General features: G+C 40.0%; 1 protein-coding gene across 1 annotated transcript in view; it reads left to right on the forward strand.

Moving 5' to 3' along the window:
* The first annotated feature begins 2,786 nt into the window (after positions 1–2,786).
* BICRAL (BRD4 interacting chromatin remodeling complex associated protein like) overlaps positions 2,787–15,996 on the forward strand; it is a 35,837-nt gene continuing 22,627 nt past the window's right edge. The window contains exon 1 of the mRNA XM_008932913.3: positions 2,787–2,976. The gene's annotated coding sequence lies outside the window, so the exon portion shown is untranslated. The remainder of the gene's footprint in view (positions 2,977–15,996) is intronic.

Here is a 15,996-nt window from a genome sequence, read left to right on the forward strand (position 1 = left end):
GCCAAATGGCATGGTCACAGTTTGACAGCTGATGTCAAAATACAGCCAAATAGTAAGTTGTGTGACGGGTGCACATGACGTTCCTGGTAGCTGCTATTAGACCAACGTCTGTCTTCTAAAGATTTCTCTTACTCCTTTTGACACTGGTCTTGCCTTTCTTCTCATGTTTATTTCCCCTTACTCCTTATGAAGCTGCTACAGGAAAACGAATTCATGTGATTGTGGAAGTTATTGAGAGAGCAACTGATTGTGCATTATATGTAATTGGAGAATAGGACTCTGGTTGAAGATGACAGTTCTGAGCAGATAACCTTGGGGCAGAAGAATTTTGACGTATAAGGGTCTCTTCTATTAATGCAGTGAGGCAGTTAAGAAGAGGGGCAATCTCTTGGGGCAATGACACCCAGTTCAGAAACACCAAATGATCCTCTTAAAGTGTGGTATCTCACTCCAAAAAGAGTATTTCTTTACAAACACAGTCTGGAAAAATCTGTAGTACATCAGAAAGGGATAAAATTAGAGCTGATGACTGTATTCAGACCTTTTAGTATTAAAGGTGACATTAAGTGCATATTGCAATATGACTGATAAAGTTACATCCATCTCTTTCTACCTAAGCCAATTTTGTATCTGAACAGATATAGCAAATATAGAAACACATGCAAGTTTACTTTATAGACTGTACAGTGTGTTCTGGTTTGGTTTTGTCCACTCAGGGGCAATGTAAAGGGTTTCCATTCTTTCCATTCACTGACTTGTGTGGATCTGGAGAAATCTGGTTGCTGTAGGGTGCTTTATTGTATAGATGATGTTAGCTCTCCTTCCCTTTTTGTACTGTACCTGTTTAGTAACATTATTGTCAATGCTGCTTTGAAGCATCATTCAACGAAAGTAAGTGTAAACTATGGTACCATCATGGAAAATTTATGTAAGATTCGTTTGTGTTTCTTATGATAAGAGAACGTATTCAAAATCATTTGTCCTCCTTTCTCCAGTTCCTTCTTTGTATCGTATTGCCTACTTCCTGTTGTGGTTTCTGCAGGACTGGGAGAATAATAATAATAACATACTGATCGCATGTTCTGCCAAAGTCCCTTCCTGTAAATCAGATCAGAAGAATGCTTGTGGTGTCCCTCCAGCTCACAAATTCTCACTTGAGCAATATTTCTAAAGCCAGTGATGCTGAGTAGGCTTGAATTCAGGGCAGAGTTTGACCCCTTGAAACACATTTGCTGAAGTTAGGGATCTTGAAGTTTGGCTTTTTTGATTTTTCTAATGCTGGTGTCAGGAGTATAGGCTTACAGCTCTTAGAGAGCTCTTTGACATGGGGTGTTTCCATCCATATTGTTGGCTATTTGTGTCCTTGCTGTATTTGTGAAAAGGGAAGTCAATACACTGGCTGATGGACTGGGCACTGCCACGTACGTGTTCCGAATGTCTGGGCTGCATAAAGGATCTGTTGGACTCGTGCTAAGACTTGTTTGCTTGGCCCAACCCTTCCATTTAGGGAGTGATTTGTAACTTCGCCTCAGTTTGCTACTGTGGGCATGCATATAAACAAGATTACTTAAAAATATAATATAACCAGATTCAATTTGAAAAACTACTGAGGTGCTGAGTTTTGTTTTTGGTTTTTTATTTTTAATATAAGAAATTTGGCCAACTTCTTTAAGAAGGTCTACTTAGCACCCCGCCCATAACCATTTTCATATAGTTGTATTTAAAAACTAAAAACCGTGTTTTCTTTGAGCTGTAAAGCTAATAAAGAAGGATGTGCTACTAAATAAAGTCTTCAAATCCTTGTCTCTAAGGAGTATCAACAAAGTTACTCAGGAATAAAATAGAAAAGTTCTTCGGAATTATAACTACTAGCAGAAAAAGTGTCTTAAAGACATTTTTTTTGTTGTTTTAAAAGCATTACCGTACATATCTCTGCACACTAAGAATCTTCAATCAGGATTTTTCTTTAATAAACCAGGCTTCTCTGAATTATCTGAATAAATAATTATTTTTAGAATTATTTAAAGGATTTTAATGAATGAAGTGAATAGTTTCAATTGAATTAGTTTTCTATAACCAAAAACCTTTGAAAAAAATTATCAATGCTTTTAGATGAAGTAAACTGTTCAACAGCATCAATGAACTCTCAGTGCTATAAACTCTGACTTCAAATTAACATTTTTAGGTTACCTAAAACTTTTTTTTTAAGGAGTTGAAATTAATGTAATTTGTTTCCAGCAAGGCTGGTGAGAATGTAGCTAAAAATACTCAAAATATTGCAGCTTGTAAGGGGATCAAATCTTATCTTTTTCAAGGTGACCTTGCGTTTATTTTTCTGGGGATCCCCCACCCTTGCATTTATTTTTCTGTGGATCTACCTGCACACCAACGTGTAGGGGTTTACAGCTTTAATATGAAGAAAGTCAACCAACTTGTTTAATTTAATGTTCATTTTAATAGGAGAAAAAACTTTATTTCACTTTCCTGTAATCCCAAACACCCCCCAACTTTTAACCCAAAGCCAGCAGCTAAGGCTAGGTCGCCAGACCTACGGCTTTCTCAAAAACAAAAAAAAAAAAAAAAAAAAAAAGAGGAGCTAAACTTTTTAAAGGGCCTGTCTGTAAAAACGCGGAGCAGGATCGCGCTGGAGCCGGGGACTCATCATGCCAGGGCGGCGGTGCGTGTGCCCGGGCGCCGGTCTGCGGCAGTGTCCCGGCGGAGCTGCGCCGTGCCGGGCCCCGCCGGCGCGGTGCTGGGCCGGGGCTGTCGCCGGTGCGGGTGCGGAGCGGAGCCGAGCGGTGCCGCGCTCTCCTCCCGCTCGCTTTCTCTTTCCCCCTCTCTCGCTCGCTCCCTCTCCCGCTCGCTCTCCCCCCTCCCTCCCTCGCTCTCTCGCTCTCCCTCTCTCTCTCCTACACTGCCAGCCCCTGATGTGATGGCGAAGAAACCCCGTTGACAAGGCACTGCTTTTTCATGACGGTGAGTTTCCCTTTGAGTGTATTATAATTTTGTGATAAAAATTTCAAGGAAAAAAAAAACACACAACCTCCTTCCTCCCTTCCTTCGGGGAGGGAAAAGAGAGGGGGGAAATCTATCTCCAGACAGACAGAAAAGAAAGAGGAGCAAATTAACAACCAGGAGTTGCCAAAACCAGGATATTAGGTTTCAGCCCAGAGAGCTATTGGCTCTGGGGCTATGTATATAAATATATATCTAGAGAGAGAGCGAGCGAGAGGGGAGACGAGGAGGAAGAAGAGGGATATTTTGTGGGTGGCTGTTGTTTGGGCAGATGTGGATTCACATGGAAATGAACTATATATATTATTTTTTTTTTTCCGCGAGGCTGGTGGTGGTGACTGCTGAGGGCACTTAAAAAAAAGTTGTTTCTTAAAATATAGGCGGCGGGGGGGGGTTGAAGGGAGAGATAAGGTTTCAGGTCCAGGCTGATAGCTGCAGAGAGGGGAGAGGTTTGGGGTGGTTTTTTTTTTTTTCTTGCTGATGCCATGCAAATTCAGGAGAGGAGGGAAGAAAAATCTCTTTTAATGACTCATTGATTGAGCCGGTTTAAAATTAGTTGTTGTTGTTGTCTTTTTTTTTTTTTTATTTTCCGCCCCCTTGATGGCCATCAAGAGAGGAATGGAAAGAGGAGAGGAGGGAGAGTGTGTGTGTGTGTGTATGTGTGAGTGTGAGAGAGAGAGTGAGAGGGAGAGAGGGGGATAGAGAGAGTATGTGAGGGAGAAAGAAAAATAATCTTTTCAAATCTCCTCCCTCTTTTTTTTCCCCCCTCGTTTCTTTGCTTTTCTCTAAAGCTCTGTGGTCTGTGAAACACTCTTTTCTTCCTCCTCGTCGGGAAAATGGAGACACTTCGTCTCTCTCCTGGCTGTGCAGCTGGGAAGGATTTTTCTTTTCTTTTTTCCTTTTTCACTCACGGCTCGATTTTTTCCTTTACCCCGTCCACTCGCCACCACCCTAATCTTGTCTTTTCTTTGAGCTTGTGTCTCAGATTTGTACCTTCTGGGGATTTATTTTTCAGTCGTTTCCTCGTTTTCGGTGTCGCCATTAGATTTGATTTGATTTGTTTGGTTCTTTATTTGCAATTTCCTCCGAATCTCTCCGTGCCTCCTGCTTTTAACCGAGGAATGGAAACGGTGCCGCTTTTTGTGGGTGCGCGAAATGCTCGGGCGGTAGGTTTGGGCTAATGCGCTTTTTTTCGCCTTTTCGGGACTAAGTTTTCCGATGTGCCTTGCATTTTTATTTTTTTTTTTAATTATCGTTTTCCTTTTGGAGAGACAATATTTAACTGTAATGCCTCTTTAAAACACAACAATAAAGCGTCTCTTTCTGGAGTGACCCGTTTGGCTTCGCTGTAGAGGGGATGTGAATCCGATCCTTTGTGCTGCTGGGATTATTTTCCGTAAAAGAAACAATGTTTTATAAATAATTTTTTAATTTGTGCCTTAAAACAGTAGTCGGTCGTGGAGGCGGTTTCCTGAAATGCTCACTGTTCACATTCATTGATTTATGGGCGGGATTCAGTGTGTCAATTGTATTTTGCTTTTGGTATTAATTGCAAAATTCAGTTACAGATGATGGTAGAAAGCAGATGTAGAGGTATTACAAAAACCGGGCAAAACCGAGCGACGTATAGAGGGCACGTTTATATTTACTCAGAGCTGTTCCTAATCACTGTGGGGAGGAAGGAGATATGGAGGCCTTTGCTTTTCCCCATTCTCTCTGCTCCTCGCTCCTTTCCTCCTCGGGGCTCGGCAGCGCGGGATGGGAGAAGGATTGAAGGAGAGAGGGGAGAGCGGCTCCGGAGGCGGCCCGGGCTCGCCGGGCAGCGCATGCGGCGCATTCCCGGGTGCAAGTGGGAGCGGAGGAGTGTGGGGAAGATGGCGCTGCCTGGCTCCCTGCCAGCGTTTGTTGCGCAGTTTCACCCGCTCTCCTCCCCCACGGGCGCCATTTTAAGGTCCTTTCTGCTCTCGCCGCGCCGTGTGGGGCGGTGCCGTCGCGCCCCGCTCGGGCCGTGTTTCTGTGTCTGTCTGGGAAGCGTTACTGTCGTGGGCTTTGGGAGCCTCTCCCCCCAATCCTAAATGCCTTTCTTCCCTCCCTGTACCCACCCCCTTCTTTCTTAGTCCTGTGTCACTGACTTAGGGGGGTTAAACAAGCTTGGTTCACAGGGGCCCGTGCTCCCAGCCGAAAGCCCGTCAACATCCCTTAAAAGCTTGTTTTCTTACCTCTGAAATACGTGTTTCGTGACATTCAAAGTATAGGAAGGAAAAAAGATTTCAAAGAGCCTCTTTTGAACGATGACCAGAAAAATAAAACATGACATTAAAAAAAATGCATTTCTTTAAAGAAATGCACTAGGGCATTTGGTCGAGGTAATCTTTGAAAAGCCTTCGGTTCCTTTAAAAGTGCTCGCAGAAATACCAGGGCAGGGAACTTATTGTTGGGGTGTAGGGAACTCATTTTGTTGCTGTTACTGTCTTGGTAATTTTTTTTTGGTGTGGGGACACACTAGCATTTTTTCAAATTTTTATCACTCCTATATATCTCACAGGAAGCGGTGCTTTTTGCAAATTTCTCGATTTAGCAACTCTACCTTAATATACTTTTAAAGTGTTGGCTTGGTGCTGTTTTTAGGGGGAGTGTTGAAAATAGCTTGTTTAAAATTAAAACCACCTTTCGTTTGTTTTACATTTCTGTATAATCTGCGCAGTGCTCGTGAGGCTTGAGTTTAATACGAACAACATCTGTACTCAGGAAGAGCAAGTATGCTGCCAGACCAACTCATGCTGTGCCCACTAAGGAGTGTGGAGTGCTTGTTTAGTTCTTCAGTTTATGTTTTTTGACACATCAGAGGAAGGCTTCCCTATGCTCTTTGTTCATTCCTGAAGGACGTGAGAGATTTTTTTAAATTGTGGATTAATTTTATGGGTGTTTAAATTCTTTGCCTGTTGGCATTGAAGGGTTTTAAACATTTCTGTGAAATACATGCATTCGTTGCTTGGAATATACTAAAAGAAGTGTGTGTATATAAATTGTTTTTCTAAAGACTTTCACAACCTTTTTTACATTTTAGCTTTAAAAAAAATATACTAGCTATAAAACTTTGTTTACAAATATTTTGAATGTGGAGCACAGTATTTGTTCACATATTTCAGAAATTTTATTTTATGGAAGTCACTGTTTCTTGAAGTGATTATTTAACATTTTTTGTTCACAGTAGCCTTGGGATCAAGATAGTGAATTATTTTTCTAATGGTAGTGTATTTTTATATAATAAAATTTCTTTATTATACCCTAATGTCTGGCAGACTGTGTGTGGTTTCTTTTCATTAATTAGTGAAAATAATGAAAATGTGGCAGGAATGGTGTGATACTCAGGTATTTGGCTGTGTTCTTATTTCGTGCATACTTTAAGGGCTTACTTTCTATGTTATACCTGTATTCTTGAGTTGATTACATGCTCAGTATGTGTGTGGACTTAGTTGAGGTCACTGTACTACTGTAGCTAAGTATTTACATCACCTTAGAGAAGTGCAGTTTTCCTGCCCCAACCCCTCCATGTGTCCTTTTCCAGTAGAGTTCATATATTTAGTTTAATTGTACTGAGGGGAAACCCCCAAAGTTCTGCTAGCATGAGGTGCATTTTCATTTTCTGCCAAGGGCCCTTTTTGTATCTGTAAAGTTTTGCTGCAGAGGTAAGTCCACAGTCTGGAGCTGGAAGGGCTCTGGAGACGTGGATGCCTAGGTATTCTGCTTGCTGCATCTCCAGAGTTTTGCTGGCATACTTCCACATGTGTTCCAGAAAAGTTGTATCTGTATAACTGCAGTTAGGTTTTACAGTGTGACTCTAATGGTCAATGACTGTGCCTTTTCAAGCTACATTAAGCTTGTGGTAAATCTAATTACAGGTGCTTTTTAGCATGAATGTAGCAGAGAGAGTGTGAAAGTGTGTCATTCCTGTCTGAGTAGTAGCTACAGTCCAGGCGTAAGAGCCTCTTTGGTGATGTAGTTCATGTTGTTCAGAGTTGACATACTTTCTTGCAGTAGTTCTGCTGGAAAAAGCCGCATCTGTGCTTGAAAGATTTTTTTATGGTGACATACCCATGTCTAGCGCAAGACTTGGGGTTTGTCTATAAAAACAAGTGTGTTTTGCTTTCTTAGGGTAGAGGGAAAGCAGCAAGATTAATAAACTGTTCAAACATTCATTGTGACCTGCCACTGTTTTAGTTTGAAAGTCAGAGTGAACAGTTTCACTGAGGCCCTTGTTGCGCCAACATAAATGCATAAGCACCAACCTGATGTTTTTTCAAGGTCATCACATAGTTAAATTAATATGTATATCTTTTTTTTTTTCGAATGTTCATTTGCTCCTGCTTTCCTCGTTGAAAAGAAACAACTGCTGTGTCTATATTCTTTTTGCTTTATATAAGAATTGTTGAGGTTTTAGACAGAATAAAAATTAATGTGATTAACTAGCACAAATAGACTATCAAGGTTTTTAATTGCTTTATTTTCTTGCACTAGTTTTAAAATGTTCTATAGCTACTTCCACTGTTACACTGACTTAAGGGAAACCTTACTAAAAGGAATAGAGAGAAAGCAGACAAATCACTGTCAAAATGTAATAGAGTATCTTTTGTTTAATTGAAAGTATAAAGAAAGGGTGGTAAAGTGAAGAGAGGGGAGGTCTGGGGAGAAAGTCTTAGCTTCATTGAAAGAGACTGATCATTTTTGTAAGGTTTGATCTTATGCTTCTGCTTGATCAGGTTGAACTTGCAGTAGTTTTACTGTGAATCTGATACAAGTGTGGAATTTCAGTATCTGGTGTTGAAGCTTGATTTTATTATGATAAGTCAATTACAGAAAATATCTGGGGCCTCACTGAGATCACATTCAGATGACAAAATCTCCTCCAGAACGGACAGGATTGGTAGCATGGAGGATTTTCATCCTGGTTTTGGGGGTGTTGATATGGACCACACTGCTGAATTAGTTACACATTTATCAATTCATCATATTCAAATTTCAGTTGATAGCTAGAACATAATAACTAAGAGTAGTATAAATCACTGTTCAGCTTTAATTATTGGTAATTGTTAGCAGACACTAGCTTGTGTGAACCATGCTTGTGGCAAGGTAATTAGTTTTTGGGTTTTTGGATTTTTTTTAAACTAGTATGGACTAGAGTGGGAATGAAAAAGTATTCATTTGGCATTGCTTTATAGATCAATTGAGAAGTGATCAGTTCATAAGGAAATTACATTCTGCAATTGCAAAATTGGTTTTTCAGAATCTTTGAAAACTGTATGCACAGAATGAGAAGTATGATACTCGGTATTCTCTAGTAGAAACAAGGTAGAAGCATCTGAAGAACTGACTCGACATTCCCTGAAGTATCATGTTGCACAAAATAACATATACTAATAGTCTGCAGTATTGCATACAGTAGTTTCTAGAAATGCTTAAGAGCATCTAATATCTTTTGGGCAGGCGAATATTTCTTTCCTAAGGAATTAATGAGATTACACCTCCTTCTTTGCCTCTTTTGGGATGAGACCAGGACCTTTCAAAATGTTTTACGAATATTGAAATTCCCGAGGAATTGTGTATGCGGTGGAGCAGCTTGGAAGACAGAGCCCAAACTAGGACATAGCATAGCGTTGAGGATAGTCACTGCTGGGGAAATGGACTCAGCCCAGTGTTCAGCCTGGGGAATCCCGTGGGGTAGGCAAGCATCCTGACCTCCAGGCTGAGGTTACTCTGATTTTTCTCAATGTGATTTAAAAAATCTGTTTCCTGCTGAAAGTCTTGTCAAGATTTTCGTGTTGCCAGGAACAGCTGTGGATGCACTAGGAAAAAATTGTGTTGAATAAATTAGAAATTCCATGCTGAACTGTGTGTCTGAGGGAAACCAGATTGTAGACAGCCACACTTGAGGGTTCACACGTGTACTTGGTCTGTTGGCTGTAGCTGGATTGGCCTTTACTGTCATACATACTGTTAATTGAAATGCACATTTCTGTTTTTTTCTTAATATAATAAAATATCACTGTAGCATTTTGAAGTTTAAGTTACCACATTTGCCAAACTCAAATCAATAATTTTTTTAATGTTGTTTTAAAGTGAAATAGAATATAAGAGTTGGATAAACAGCCTATTTTAGGTTCTCTGTGCTTTAGTGTGTGGTTTTTACTTGCCCTTCTGTGTGTGGAGCTGGTACTTCACAATTATATGAAGACCCTGCCTGCCCCCTTTTTTACCTGTTCATCTCGTGCCAGGTCTTAGAAACCATAAAGATGCATAGCATTGTGCCTAGCACTTTTGTATTCCTTTTCTTGTTGCTGTTTATCTGACTCCTGAATAGTTCCTATTTTTTTGACTAGTTTTCACTAGAAAGATTTTGCATCATTCTTCTGAATATTTAAAATTACCGGTTTCTTCTCATGCTCTGTTGCATACAGATAGATATCTTTGAAGTGTTTCAAACACTGTAAGTTCATCTTGAAAGTGCTACTCAGACTTACAATCCTGCAATTAAAACACGTTTCTGTATTTAGTAAGTTAATGCTTGCATATTGCACTGTGTTACCAAGTTAGAATCACAGATTTCTTACTTTATTAGCTCTTTTTTAGAGCACAATTCCTGGTAGATTTTGCAACAGTACAGTAGTTGCTTTTTGTTGATTACTCTGTAAGAAAAAACTCAAAAGGAATAATTCTGTATTGTAGAATATAAGCACAGCATGGATTACAAGTGAGTAGTTAAATCCTTGTGTTTTACAAAGTACCTTTTAAAATTAATTTTGTGTCCTTAACTCCTGTTGTCCTGTTAACATCCTGAAATGACAACTATTTGATAGTTATGCCTTTGGAATTTTTAATGAGTAAAATTGAGAGTGAGATTTTAATTTGCAGTGAAGTTTTTCAATATTTACCTCTTTTCCATCGAATACTGTGTCGTTATTCTGCAGCACATAGTTTCTTACAGTAATGAGGGGGGAAAGTGGAAATACCTCTTAATATTAACTTTTTTATTCTGTCCATGTAAAACTCAATTTCTTGAAAATAGAGGGCTTGCCATGGTGAGCAGCTCTTAAGTTGATCATAAGACACAAGCTTGGTTAGTTACAAGAATCTGAAATTGTTCAGTTTGCAAGATAATAGATTGTTTAAAAGTAGTATGGACTTGGAATTTAAGAATAAACTGTATGGTGATAAGACTTTGAGTTTATACTCCTTTCTTGCACTCCTGTGTTGCAGAGAATGCAAATGGTTGTTCTTGTATGGGAAAGTTTCCTTCAATGAATCTAAGGCTGCCTGTTCGATAGGAACTTGAGAGAGAGCTGGCAGTGTAAGGCAGGCAGTAGTTACAGCACCTTAGCAACCTGAAGGGCATCCTGCTAAAGTGATACACGTTACCTAATGTTAGATAAAATGGCTTTTTTTCCTCTGGTTCAGAAGCACATTGAGCAAAATACTAGCACTGTGAGAATTAATGAGAGTTGTGGTGGAAATTTATGTGAGAGAAGGACTTCAATTCTGGGCATTTGACCTCTGCAGTCAGTGTGGAATCACTTAATGCTGCTGCAATCCTTGGATGTAATTTTAACAAGGGATGAATGCTTGTATTGAGTTAATAGAGTTATGTTACATCCATGTTCAGAAAGGTTGTGAGGGATGAAAATGCCACAAATTTGATGTTACATACTCAGTTCACTACTATACTGTTCTCTGAAATGACTTAGAGTTACTGATTTCTTCTGGTTTTGGTGATTATTATTACAGTGACAAGTATTTCTTCAGCTGTTTAATAGTGATGTTGCTATTAATGTTGGAATTGTAGATTAAAATTCTGGATGGAGAATGGTAGAGCAACAGAACAATATAGAAGATTTGATAGGTCAGGTTCATTATGAAACATGAGAGATCTTGTCAGAATTCCTGCTGACAGGATGTGTACAACGTCTTACTGAACTTGTGAGGATTAGTGGGTGTATACCATAACTTAAACAGTAGTTGCTTCAGGTGCTATGTATGTTACTGAACACAAGTTTGATTATCTCCCACTATAAAGGTTTGACTGCAGCAGTCATTACCTTGCTCCAAAGCACTGGTTTCCAAAGGTCAGTGTTCACTCTCAGAAGTCATGTGCTAGCATGCTGCCAGTCAGGAATGGATTCCATGTATTGGCACAAAACCTACAAGTCTGTAGATTTTCCAAACAGTTTTGTAGATCACTTTATTTATTTACTTGTAGCTCACCAAGTTTTGATGTTGATTGTATCACACTTTTGGAAGTTACTGCTCTAAATGTTGCTTTTCTAAGCTAGCCACTATCTTGGGCTTTTTACAGAGTGTGAAAATAATATTTTATTGCTTTGTATCTGAAGCGATGTATTATGGTTGTAGGAAATTCTGAATGACTCTGAGAAAGGGAAGTATTTCTTTTGTGGCAAGCTTGAATATAATTTGAGTGAATTTAAAATCCAGTGTTTACAGCAGTTTAAATACATTTTTTAAGTTACAAAAATCATGTATGGTATATGAAGCATTTGTGAATAGTTGAACCATTTCTGGACAAATCTAGTTTTAATGACACTGCAGATCACATAGACCCTACATGAGTTGCATGATGCTGTGGATTGCATAGCATAGTGATTAAAATTTAGGCTGGTAAGGACCACTGGAGCTTACCTGGCCCTGCCCCCTGCTATAAGCAGAACAAGCTTCACTGTTAGGACAGGCTGGTCAGGGCTATTTGAGTTTTAAAAATTTTCAGAGATGGTGATTCCACCCTCTTACTTGAACATTCTTGTTTGTGAACTTCTTTCTTCCTTGCACTGGGTTGGGATTTTCTATGTTGCATGTTTTGGCTGTTGCCTCATGTCTTGCTGCGTGTTGATGAGCCGAGGCTGTCTTGGCTCATCTGAGTGCCTCTTTTAGCTTGTGGCAGGCTGCAGGTAGCACCTGGGTTTGCCTTCTGTTGTCCAAGCTGAAGAAAAGTAGTTTTCTCATGTGCCTGCAGGATTTTATTTGCACTCTGTTGTACTCCTTCAAGTTGTTTTGTATTTATTTTAAGAGGAGTGTGTGCAGCAAAACTGAACACAGATTTAAGCTGTGTAGAATTAATACTGAGTAGAAGGGAATTATCACTTTCATGGAACTGTTGCCTGCACTGTGGCTGCTGTGAGGGCCGTGGTTGTATTAACATGTGTGGCTGCAGCCCCACAGGTGCTTTAAGCTGACTGAAGCACTGCTGCCTTCCGCCCCTATTGAACTACCTGGCTCCCTCATTCCTATTCGTGTTCCCTTGTGCTGGCACTAGCACTATTGTAGCCCTGTGGCAAGCCAGAACCAAATTAAGAAGCTAATCTAAGTTGAAACAGATTGATGTATTTTATCAGATCAATTTTCTGTTCCGGGTGACAGTTCAAAGCCTTGAGCTGGAAAGTGGGTGAGTGGAGGGCAGGACAGCTCTATTCGTCTTTTATTGGTCTTTTTTGCACTGTAGTAGGTCAGAGTGTTGAAATGAAGGCAGAGGCTTTAAGGCCAAGTAATAACAGTCTCCCAGAGGACTGGCTTTCATAGTTGGGATTTTCTTGTCATTTTTATTACTTTCAACTTTTCTTGTATTCTGTTTGGGAGTGTGCGATAAAGGGCACTCTAGTTATTTCCCAAAACGGATAGGCAGTGCTGCTTGCACAAGTACATGTGACACAGGTTGAAGTATATACTGGATTCACCAGTGCAGTAGCAAAGATATGAAATAAAACAGTAGAGGCCTTGCTAGTAAGCTACAGGGAATATCTATACTGGGTTATGACTAATTAGTGAGGATTGCCCCTTGTAAATTATTTGAGTGCACCCCACTTTGAAGACCACTGGTCTAGAGTACATAACTCTTAATTCCATTAATTGTGTTAAGTTTTATGTTCAAACTGTCCTGATTTATAATATGGTTTGTACTCATTTCATACAGCAGTGATTGCTTTGGCTCACTGTACGTTAACAAACAGTGAGGAGGACAGAAAACTTGAAAAGATAGTTGACAAGAAAAGTGGCAAACTTTTCTACTGCTTGTGCTGTAGAGAATGCGTTTGGAAAATTCCACAGGACAAGCTCGCTTTTATTAACACACTTTTAAATGATCATCTGTGTCAAGGTCATGTGTTGCTCAAATTTCTAAGTAGACCGAATAACTAGTTGCTTTTAGGTGTGCAGGTACTCTGTCTGATTGTTCACCTCCACTGTTGCTCTCCTGAAATTAACAGGATGCTAATCGTTTGCTAATCGTTGTTGAAAATAGGCATCAGTTAAAAAGATTTAAACCTGCAGTGCCCTGGTTTCGGCTGGGATAAAGTTGATTTTCATCCTAGTGGCTGGTACAGTGCTGTGTTTTGGATTTAGGATGAGAATAATGTTGATAACAGATGATGTTTTAGTTGTTCTTGAGCAGTGCTTGCACTAAACCAAGGACTTTTCACCTTCTCATACTGCCCTGCCAGCAAGGGAACTGATTTGTATTTGCAAGAAGTAACAAATACTGTGACCAGGACTGGAAGGGCCCTGTCTCCAGCCAGGTGGAGGAAGGGGGACTACCCGATCTGCACTGGCCATGTAAGGGTGAATTATTTGTAGCTTGGTGAGCCCATGACAACTTAGGCCAGCAAGTAAGAGATGCAACATAGAGGTGGGCTTGTGATCTCGGGGTGAACCTGACCACAGATACTATTGCACAGGTTATCCATGAATGTGACACATGGACTGCAGTCAAGCAAGCCAAGTGGCTAAAGCCCCTCTGGCGTGGAGGACAGTGGCTGAAATAGGCAAAGCACATGGCACTGAGTTGAGTGTATCACCTTCCCTGTCCTGCATGAGCCTCTGGGAAAATCAAACGATACAATGGACAGTTAAAGGTCACATTGAGAGCAAGGGGTACTGGGACATTCAAACATTTTGATACACGTTTAGCAAAAGCCATCTGATTAGTTTTCACTAGGGGGTTTGCTAATTGGGCTGGCCCTGCCCAGTCAGAACTTCTGCATACTGTAGAAGGGGATAAAGTTCCTATAGTGCACACAAAAAAAATATGCTGGGGAAGCCAGTCTGGGTTATTCCTGTTTCAGGCAAAGGCAAACCCATCCATGGCACTGCATTTACTCAGGGTCCTGGGTTCACTTAGTGGTTAATGCAGAAGGATGGGGAAGGCCTGTATGAACCTCAAGGGGATTTGGTTTTTTGTGAGAACAACCAATGATTTGAATTGTATGATTTAGGATGAGAATGATGTTGATAACACACTGATGTTTTAGTTGTTGCTGGGCAGTGACTGCTCCTAAGCCAAGGACTTTGCACCTTCTCACATCACCCCACCAGTGAGGAGACTGGAGGTGGGCAAGAAGCTGGGAGGGGACACAGCCGGCAGAGCTGACCCCAACTGACCAAAACAATATCCCATTCCATGTGGCATCATGCAGAACAATAAAACTGAAGGGAATTGGCTGGTGGGTGATGGCCTGCTGTTTAGATTGAGATGGACATCAGTCAGCAGGTGGTGAGCATTGTGCATCCCTTGTTTTGCATATTCTTTTATCATTGCTATTATTTTTTTTTTCTGTCATATTAAGCTGTTTTTGTCTCAACTCCTGAGTATGACCTTTTTTTCCCTGATTCCCTCCCCCATTCTGTTTTTGGGAAGCAAGCAAGGTGGCTGTGTGGTGCTTAGCTGCGTGCCAGGTTAAACCACAATATGCAATTCCATGGTTTATGTCAATTTTGGGTATGTGTGGTGAAATAGGAACAGAATTTAGTCTAAATAAGTAGGTTTCTGGCTTGGCTGTGATCTTGATTGTTCTTTCACAGACCACATACCCCTGTGAGTGCTGTTCAAATTGCATGTTGGTCCTGTGGTACTTCACAAAAGCACTGCCATGCAGCACCTTGTTAGTGCCATGATTTGTGGGGATAGCAAGATGGTAGTGATCTATCTGTGCTTTATTTGCAATTTTTGAGGTGTGGGAGCATGTAGCCCCTCGTGCAGTGAATGCTGATTGGAATGACTTCTGAATGTAGCAAGAGCTGTGTATGATAAGTGGCTCTGTGATATACAGTGATCAGCTGTATGAAAACTTGGAGATGGTTTTATACAGGTTAGCCCATTGGTAAACTAACCTTAAAAATGAAAAGGTGACATATTTCTTTTTCATGTGTGACAGAATTCTGCTAGTGATGACAAGAATGTTGTTAAAGCTTGTTAAGAAGTTGCACTTCAGGAGGGAACTGGTTTTGATTCTTGGTGTTTATAAAAAATGCAGCTGTTTTCTTTGGGGCTTATTGTCCATCATAAACTGGTAGGCTTTTAGAGTATGTTGGATAATCTTTCTTGTATCATGTTTATCTAATAAAGCCAACTGTATGTTCAGCTAAAGGGCGTAATAGTGAAGAATATGTATTACCATTAAGATCTTTTCTAATCAGTGCTTTCATGCATTTTATTTTCCTTCTGATCATTATATGTGAGTTTTGAAGAATTCAGTGAAATTACCAAATTTCTCTGAATTTGTGTTAGTTGTTTTAATACCCCCAGGAGTATCGATTGAACAAAGTTCTATGTTGTCACTTTTGCTAATGGTGAACCCTTATTATAATATAATCACAGAGAATATTTAGTTAGGTAAAGCAAAGACATTTTATTGTATTTAAATAATGCTGTCAGTATTGCCATAGACACATGGGATGGGATATTCAAAAGCAGTGTGAAAATGAAGATAATTTTGACTTTTGAATTTTGGTTAGCTAGGAGTCTTTGGAACCTTGCTCTTGAGAGATGGGTATGCTTTCAGCTGTTAGAGGAAATAACAGCTTTCTGTAAGTAGTACTAGCAGTACAGTTAAAGCAGAATGCTAATCACTTAATGCTATTTGCTTATTAATTTGTTCTTAATAATGCATATTTACATTAAATTTTGTAACATCGTACAATGTCATG

The sequence above is a fragment of the Manacus vitellinus genome, unplaced genomic scaffold (genome assembly GCF_001715985.3).
Source record: "Manacus vitellinus isolate BGI_N305 unplaced genomic scaffold, ASM171598v3 scaffold_8_pilon, whole genome shotgun sequence".
Classification (NCBI taxonomy): Eukaryota; Metazoa; Chordata; class Aves; order Passeriformes; family Pipridae; genus Manacus; species Manacus vitellinus.